The 7,618-nt window shown below is 50.1% G+C and overlaps 1 long non-coding RNA gene across 1 annotated transcript; it reads left to right on the forward strand.

Annotated features, from left to right (window-relative positions):
* The first annotated feature begins 343 nt into the window (after positions 1 to 343).
* Positions 344 to 7,061, forward strand: LOC149122452 (uncharacterized). Its single transcript, XR_016219427.1, has 2 exons — positions 344 to 909; positions 6,132 to 7,061. It is a non-coding gene; the product is annotated as an uncharacterized LOC149122452 (long non-coding RNA).
* Positions 7,062 to 7,618: the final 557 nt, after the last annotated feature.

Genomic DNA, 7,618 nt, shown 5'->3' on the forward strand with positions numbered 1-7,618 from the left:
AAGGCCAGCTTCATGTAACTCGACAAGGACACACCCAGAGAAGCAAACTGCAGACTCACGCACCTTCCCGATCACCACAGATGTGCGTGATCCGGCCCACGCAGGCGAGCCTGGCTGCTGGCAGGCGGCAGGAGCCCCAGGCGCGTTTCCCCCACCCCAGCAATCAGGTAAACTGCTCCCAGGTGCGGCCCGGGCCCACTGGACAGCTACCCTAGCCACGGGACCTTCAAGCTGATTGGAGAAGCACAGCGGCGCCAAGGTCAGCTCTACCCCATAGAATCAGTGTCGCCCTGAAGTAGCCACGCCCTCTCTGCCTGCCCTTTAAAAAGGTGTGCTTGGTCCTTAATGCAGCGGACATGTTCACCGAAACCTGTCTCCGGTGTTCCTCGGTGCTTCTTGTCGAAGAACGCCGTCCCCACCATCCCGCAACGCCTGGGCCTCGCAGTGCGACAGGATCAATGTAACATAAGCATGCTGAATCTACCGTACATGCAAGTGCACCCCAGAGGGACCAAGTGGGACTGACGGCTGGGCTGCGGGGACGGTTCCATGTGGGGAGCCATTGCACGGCGCCCTAAAGATGGCGCCGGCTCCTTTCCCCCGGAAGGACTGGCGAGAAACAAACATCTCCTAATAAGGAGATGTTTGAGCTCCCTTCCGGCTTCCGCGTTGCTGTACCAATCAATGCTTGCCACTTGGCCGCTTTTGATTGGTGCGCGGATGGCTATAAGAGGGAGGGGAGAAAAAAGGGCGCGGGATTCAAAGTTTGAAAGAGGTTCCTGAATAAACTGCTGGAAGAAGAGTTCGGGTCGTGTCTTCCTTGCTGGTCGAGGGACGCGACAACTGGTGGCCCGTACGGGGAACATCTCGAACGCGAACTCAGAACTTCCTGCAGTCAGGGCAGCGCTGGTAAGTCCCCCGGGAAAATAAGGTGGGGATCCGCGATAAGAGCGGGCAGTCCTGCGATAAAAGCGGGAGGGTAGTTCTGCGATTAAAGCAGAGGAAGTTCTGCGACAAAAGCAGAAGGAGCTCTGACCCGTGGCCAGGGAAGGAGCGCAATTTTTTGACAATGGGTAATTCACAGTCCCATGAAATTTTTCTGGCGCTGAATGCGCTGCTTCGGGAAAACGGTTTGAAACTTAAGCCTAGTACGTTGCATAGGTTTTTACGTAACTGCGATACCATTGCACCCTGGTATGGGGTTTCGGGAAGCCTTACTATCCCTTCATGGGACAAACTAGGCAGGGATTTGGATTTTGCATTTGAACAGGGTAATCTTGAAGGGGGAGTGAGACCAATATGGAAGTTAGTGCGAGCATGCCTCGAGGATGAGCAGTGTAGTGAAGCTATTCTGAGCGGTCAAGCTGCCTTGGAGGAGCTTCAGGAAGAGCGCTCCGAGAGAGCTGCCAGTGAAAAAGGGAAAACTTTGAAGGAGAGTCGGAAAAGAACTAGGAAAAAACTGTACCCCGATCTTTCCGAGTTGCGCAGCCCCTCCTTAGTAAGTAGTTCTAGTGCAGAAAGTAGCTCAGAAAGCAGCAGTGAGTCTGAAGAGTGTGGTGATAACAAAGAGTCTGGTATAAAGCAAGTACGGGAATTGAATCGGCAAATGAGGAAATTGCAATTAAAAGGAAAAAAGGAACTTAAGCATGGTACTTTCAAGGGGAACTTAGGGGAGGAGCCTGAAGCCTCTCCTCCTCAGTATGAGCCTGTATCCGCGCAAGAAAGAGGGCAGACTTTCTGTCCGGGAGTCTGGAAACAGGTTGGTGCGGAGTTGTTAAGTGCCTATCCTGTCTTTCAAGATCCGCAAGGGCAGAGGTACGAGGAACCCCTCGACATAAAGATAATCAAATCACTAGCGGAGTCAGTAAGAGCCTATGGCATCAGCGGCTCGTTCACGCTGGCTCAAGTAGAAAATCTTCAAAGATACTGCATGACTCCAAATGACTGGAGCGGGTTGGCTCGTGCCGCATTGTCACCAGGACAATACTTAGACTTCAGAGCTTTCCTGATTGACTTTGCCAATGAACAAGCGGCAGAAAATGCAGCGGCAGGGAATCAGCATTGGGACAGAGATATGCTGCTAGGCATAGGGAGATTCGCTAACCAGCAGACAGGTTACCCACATGCAGTGTATGAACAAGTTAACAAGATAGCCATCAAGGCTTGGAAGTCTATACCCAACAGAGGAGAGGTAAGTGGGAATTTGACAAAGATTACACAGGGACCCACCGAGCCATTTTCAGACTTTGCAGCGCGCATGGTGGAAGCTGCGGGTAGGATTTTTGGAGATCCAGATCGCGCCATGCCGCTGATAGAACAGTTGGTTTTTGAGCAGTGCACTAAGGAATGCAGAGCCGCTATAACACCATGGAAGAGCAAAGGGCTTCAGGTATGGATAAAACAATGCAGGGAAATAGGAGGGCCGCTATCCAACACTGGCCTCGCTGCAGCAGTCCTTCAAATCACGAAGGGCAATAGGGGATCAGGGAACGCTGGAGCATGTTTCAGCTGTGGAAAAATGGGACATATGAAGCGGCAATGTCCGCAAAGGGGAAGAGGCAAAGAACAAAGACAGGAAGGACCAGGAATTTGTCCAAAATGCAGGAAGGGAAAGCACTGGGCCAACGAATGCCGCTCGGTAAAGGACATTGACGGCAACGTCCTTGCTTCTGGCAATGGTGGGGCGCGTCCAAAAAACGGGCAGCGGGGCCCTCGTCCCCAGGGCCCGCAAATATATGGGGCATTCGAGAGTCAGCATCAGGGCGCCCATCAGGACCAGCAGCAGGGGAGGCAAAGTCAGTGGCCCAGCTTCAGACATCCCAGAGACCACGGAGAGCCACTGCAGGCTCTGCAGGCCTGGACCTCTGTGCCACCACCAGACTCATACTGACACCAAAAATGGGAGTGCAAGCCATTGAGTCAGACTTTCAGGGACCCCTAGAGGAAGGGACAGTGGGATTGTTGTTGGGACGTTCATCCTCTACCTTGAAAGGTCTCATAATTCATCCAGGAGTCATAGATTCGGATTATACTGGCATGGTGAAAATCATGGTTGAGTCCCCTAGAGGTATAACAGCTATTAATCCAGGAGATAGGATTGCACAACTTGTAATCCTTCCTAGCAAGCATTTGCAGTTCAGTGCATCAAAGAAACAACGAGGAAGTGAAGGCTTTGGATCCACAGGCGTAGATTGTACCTTCTTGTCTTTAGAACTAGACCAGAGACCAACCTTAAAGATAAAAATAAATGGAAAGGACATTCTCGGCCTACTAGACACAGGTGCAGACCGTAGTATCATCGCCTCCAAGGATTGGCCTCCAAAGTGGCCTAAGCAGGCATCCTCACAATCCCTTCGGGGACTGGGATATTCAGAAACTCCTGAGATGAGCGCAGTAATGCTGCGCTGGGAGGATGCAGAGGGACATTCAGGCACGGTGCAACCTTATGTTTTGGATTTACCTATCTCTTTATGGGGCCGAGACCTTTTGAAAGACATGAACTATAAATTAAGTAATGAATACTCCCGTGTTTCTCAAAAATTGATGAAGGATATGGGACACCATCCGAATTATGGAATAGGAAAATTCTTACAAGGAAGAAATGAGCCCACTGAAGTAGTGCAGAGGCCTTCTCGCCAAGGGCTGGGTTTTTCATAGGGGCCGCTGAGGAAGGTATTCCCATTACTTGGAAGCACGAGGACCCAGTGTGGGTTCCTCAGTGGCCTCTGTCCTCAGACAAATTGGTCGCAGCGCAGCAATTGATTCAAGAACAATTGAATTTAGGACACATTAGACCCTCTATATCGCCTTGGAATACTCCTATTTTTGTAATAAAAAAGAAATCCGGGAAGTGGCGGTTGCTACATGACTTGAGAGTTATTAATATGCAGATGCAGGTCATGGGGCCGGTGCAACGTGGGCTGCCTCTTCTATCTGCACTTCCACAGGGATGGCCCATAATAATAATAGATATTAAAGACTGTTTCTTCTCCATACCCCTACATACAAAGGATTGTGAAAGGTTTGCCTTTACCTTGCCGGCGTGCAATCATGAGCAGCCTGACCAGAGGTATGAATGGGTTGTGCTTCCACAGGGCATGGCTAACAGCCCCACAATGTGTCAGCTATTCGTGGGTCAAGCGATTGGGCCTTTACGTAAGAGATTTTCTTCCCTAAAATGCATCCATTACATGGATGACATCCTCTTAGCAGCAAAAGACGAATTTGTATTAGATGATGGCTTTGCATATTTGATTCAGTTGTTAGAAAGTAAGAAGTTATTTATTGCCCCTGAAAAGGTTCAAAAAGGAAGCATTGCAACTTATCTGGGATCCTGCATAACTAGTACTCAAATTGTTCCTCAAAAGGTGGAATTGCGCAAAGATAGTTTAAAGACTTTAAATGATTTTCAGAGATTATTAGGAGATATAAATTGGGTTAGGGGTTATTTGAATCTTCCCAATTATGAACTTAAGCCACTTTATGTCATTTTGCGTGGTGATTCGGCATTGGACTCACCGCGGTGCTTAACTCCGGAGGCCAGGGAGGCCCTAGAGAAGGTAGAAAAGAAATTACAGGAGGCATTCTTATGCAGAATGAATGAAAATCTGCCATTGTCATTATGCATTCTCCCAACGCTTAGCCAACCTACAGGGCTAGTATGGCAGGAAGGTCCGCTTTTATGGATACATCCAAGGAGCTCTCCAGCCAAGTCTATTGAGTATTATCCGGCAGCGGTGGCAAAGCTAGCACTGGAAGGTTTACAACAATGTTTACAATATTTTGGAAAATTGCCGTGTGAAGTGATTGTTCCTTATGATGCCAAACAAGTCAACGTCCTATGTGCTCTTTTAGATGATTGGGCAGTGTTTCGCTGTGGGTTCCCAGGCTTTATAGACAATCATTTACCAAAAAGTCCATTGTTACAATTCTTTAAAGAACATCCGGTAGTATTTCCAAAAATTACAGCCGCTGAGCCATTACTAGGTGCTCCAAATATATTTACGGATGGGTCAAAAACAGGCTGTGGGGTTTATATGGTAGAGGGTAATGACCCGGTATTTCATCAGTTTCAGCCAGGCTCACCTCAAGTTGTGGAGTTAAAAATAGTTATTGAGGTCCTTAAGCAGTGCTCTTTTGCCTTTAATTTGTTGTCAGATTCCTTATATGTGGTGAACGCATTAAAGATATTGGAAACCGCAGGGCCGATTAAACCTTCTAGCCCAATTGCATCCCTATTACATATAGCCCAGCAGTTGCTTTGGTCACGGAAAAATCCCTTTTTTGCTCAGCATATTAGAGCCCACACAGGCATGCCTGGTCCTTTATGTGAAGGCAATGCGCGAGTAGATCTGTGTACTAGACAGGAATTCATCTTTTTTACTACTTCCGCAGAGGCTGCTAAAGCTTTCCATCAATCTTTTCATGTCAACGCGCGCGCTTTGCAGCAGAAATTTCATCTTTCCCGCGCAGATGCCAGACAGATTGTACTTGATTGCGCTGACTGTGCTGTTACTCGTGCACAACCTAGTGTTGGCGTAAACCCTAGAGGGTTACTGCCTGGGAGAGTATGGCAGATGGATGTGACCCATGTATCGGAATTTGGGAAATTGAAATATGTTCATGTCTCAGTGGACACGTGCTCAGGCATTATGTATGCCTCTCCCCTCAGTGGTGAATCTACATGTCAGGTGATTGCTCATTGTCTGGATGCATGGGCCGCCTGGGGGAAACCCCAGGTGCTAAAAACTGATAATGGCCCGGCCTATACATCTCAAACCTTTACCACCTATTGCCAAAAAATGGAGGTTCAACTTGTCCATGGATTGCCATACAATCCTCAGGGCCAGGGCATAATTGAGCGAGCACACCGCACACTGAAAGAATATCTTTTAAAACAAAAAGGGGGAGTTGGCTATAGCCGCACCCCGAGAGAGAGAATTGCCTTAGTCTTATTTACAATTAATTTTTTAAATTTGGATGTGCATGGGCACTCAGCCGCGGACAGGCATCAGCAACAAGGAAACCCAAGTAGAGGGTTGGTAAAATGGAAAGATCTCTTGACGGGCCAGTGGCGTGGCCCTGATCCCGTGCTGGCATGGGCACGAGGTGCTGTTTGTGTTTTTCCACAGGATCAACATGACCCGGTGTGGGTTCCGGAGCGAGCGGTCAGGCGGGTCTGCCACGAGGAGAATCCTGCTGTTGCTTTTGATACTTCTGCCTCAAATGCAGCGGACACTGGCGGAGCAGAGATGGGGGATTCTATCAGTATTCCCAAAGCCGATGCCGAATTGGTCCGCGGAATTTGACTACACCTTGGAGCAACTGCGCCTTGCCGTGGTCACCATCAACTCCACGCGTGTGGATGTCTCCTTCGCATCTGGACTGTCATCCCAGATCCAGCTGTCTCCAGCCTGAAGGAGTGGGTGGGACTTGGAGCTTTGACGGGGTTGCTGTTACTTGTTGTGTTATTTTGCCTGTGGTGTTTGTGCAGGATGAGGACAGCTCATTGGCGGGAATTGGCCATGATAGCTCAAGCCTTTTATGCCCTTGAGGCTGGACAACTGCCGCAAGCATGGCTGGCCTTCCTTGAATGCTAGGCATGGGTGCAGGGTGCGAGGCAAAGCACTGCAGAGAGAACGAGCCATTACGTTCTCTGGAAGGCAAGTCTGTCTGCATGTGGGTTGGCATCCCAGATCCCACCCCCGCGAAAAGGATGCTGTTCCAGGTGGATGCCTGGCAGTGGGGGACAGACCCCTACCTTCTCCTGTAATCCTTAGATGCCTAGTTCTAAAACAAAAAGGGGGAACTGTGGGGAGCCATTGCACGGCGCCCTAAAGATGGCGCCGGCTCCTTTCCCCCGGAAGGACTGGCGAGAAACAAACATCTCCTAATAAGGAGATGTTTGAGCTCCCTTCCGGCTTCCGCGTTGCTGTACCAATCAATGCTTGCCACTTGGCCGCTTTTGATTGGTGCGCGGATGGCTATAAGAGGGAGGGGAGAAAAAAGGGCGCGGGATTCAAAGTTTGAAAGAGGTTCCTGAATAAACTGCTGGAAGAAGAGTTCGGGTCGTGTCTTCCTTGCTGGTCGAGGGACGCGACAGTTCCACACTGGGAAGTCGACGGGACCCGGCCATCTGGAGAACCAGGGGCTGAACTCACACGGTCAGTGCAGCAGGGGCAGAGACCCACCCAGTGCGGCCCAGCTCCATGCAGAAACAGGTGCCGAAGGGTGCACAGCTGAGGTAACACCGGCTGCATGCGACAAGCCCACAGCCCACAGCCCACAGCCCACCGGGAGGCCGTCTGTTCCACCGCGCTCACCAAGCTCCAGGCACCTCCACACTTAGGCTGGAGAAGAGCAAAGGGCACCAAATGGAAGGGCAGAAACCAGACTGTTCCGGTTTGCAGGAACATGAAACTGCGTCCAGAAACCACAGAATCCAACAAGAGACTACTAGAGTTGATAAAGGAAGTCAATAAACCTGCAGGGAACAAAGCAAACACTGAACAGGGAGACGACAAAGCGCTCAGTGCCACCGGCCACCAGAGCAACAGAAGGTAGCACACGCACCATGGGGCGCTGTCCGGACCCAGCCAGAGCAGCTGCTGTGGACGAC

This window comes from Oryctolagus cuniculus, chromosome 13, assembly GCF_051225735.1.
Source record: "Oryctolagus cuniculus isolate XC-2025 breed Fujian yellow rabbit chromosome 13, ASM5122573v1, whole genome shotgun sequence".
Classification (NCBI taxonomy): domain Eukaryota; kingdom Metazoa; phylum Chordata; class Mammalia; order Lagomorpha; family Leporidae; genus Oryctolagus; species Oryctolagus cuniculus.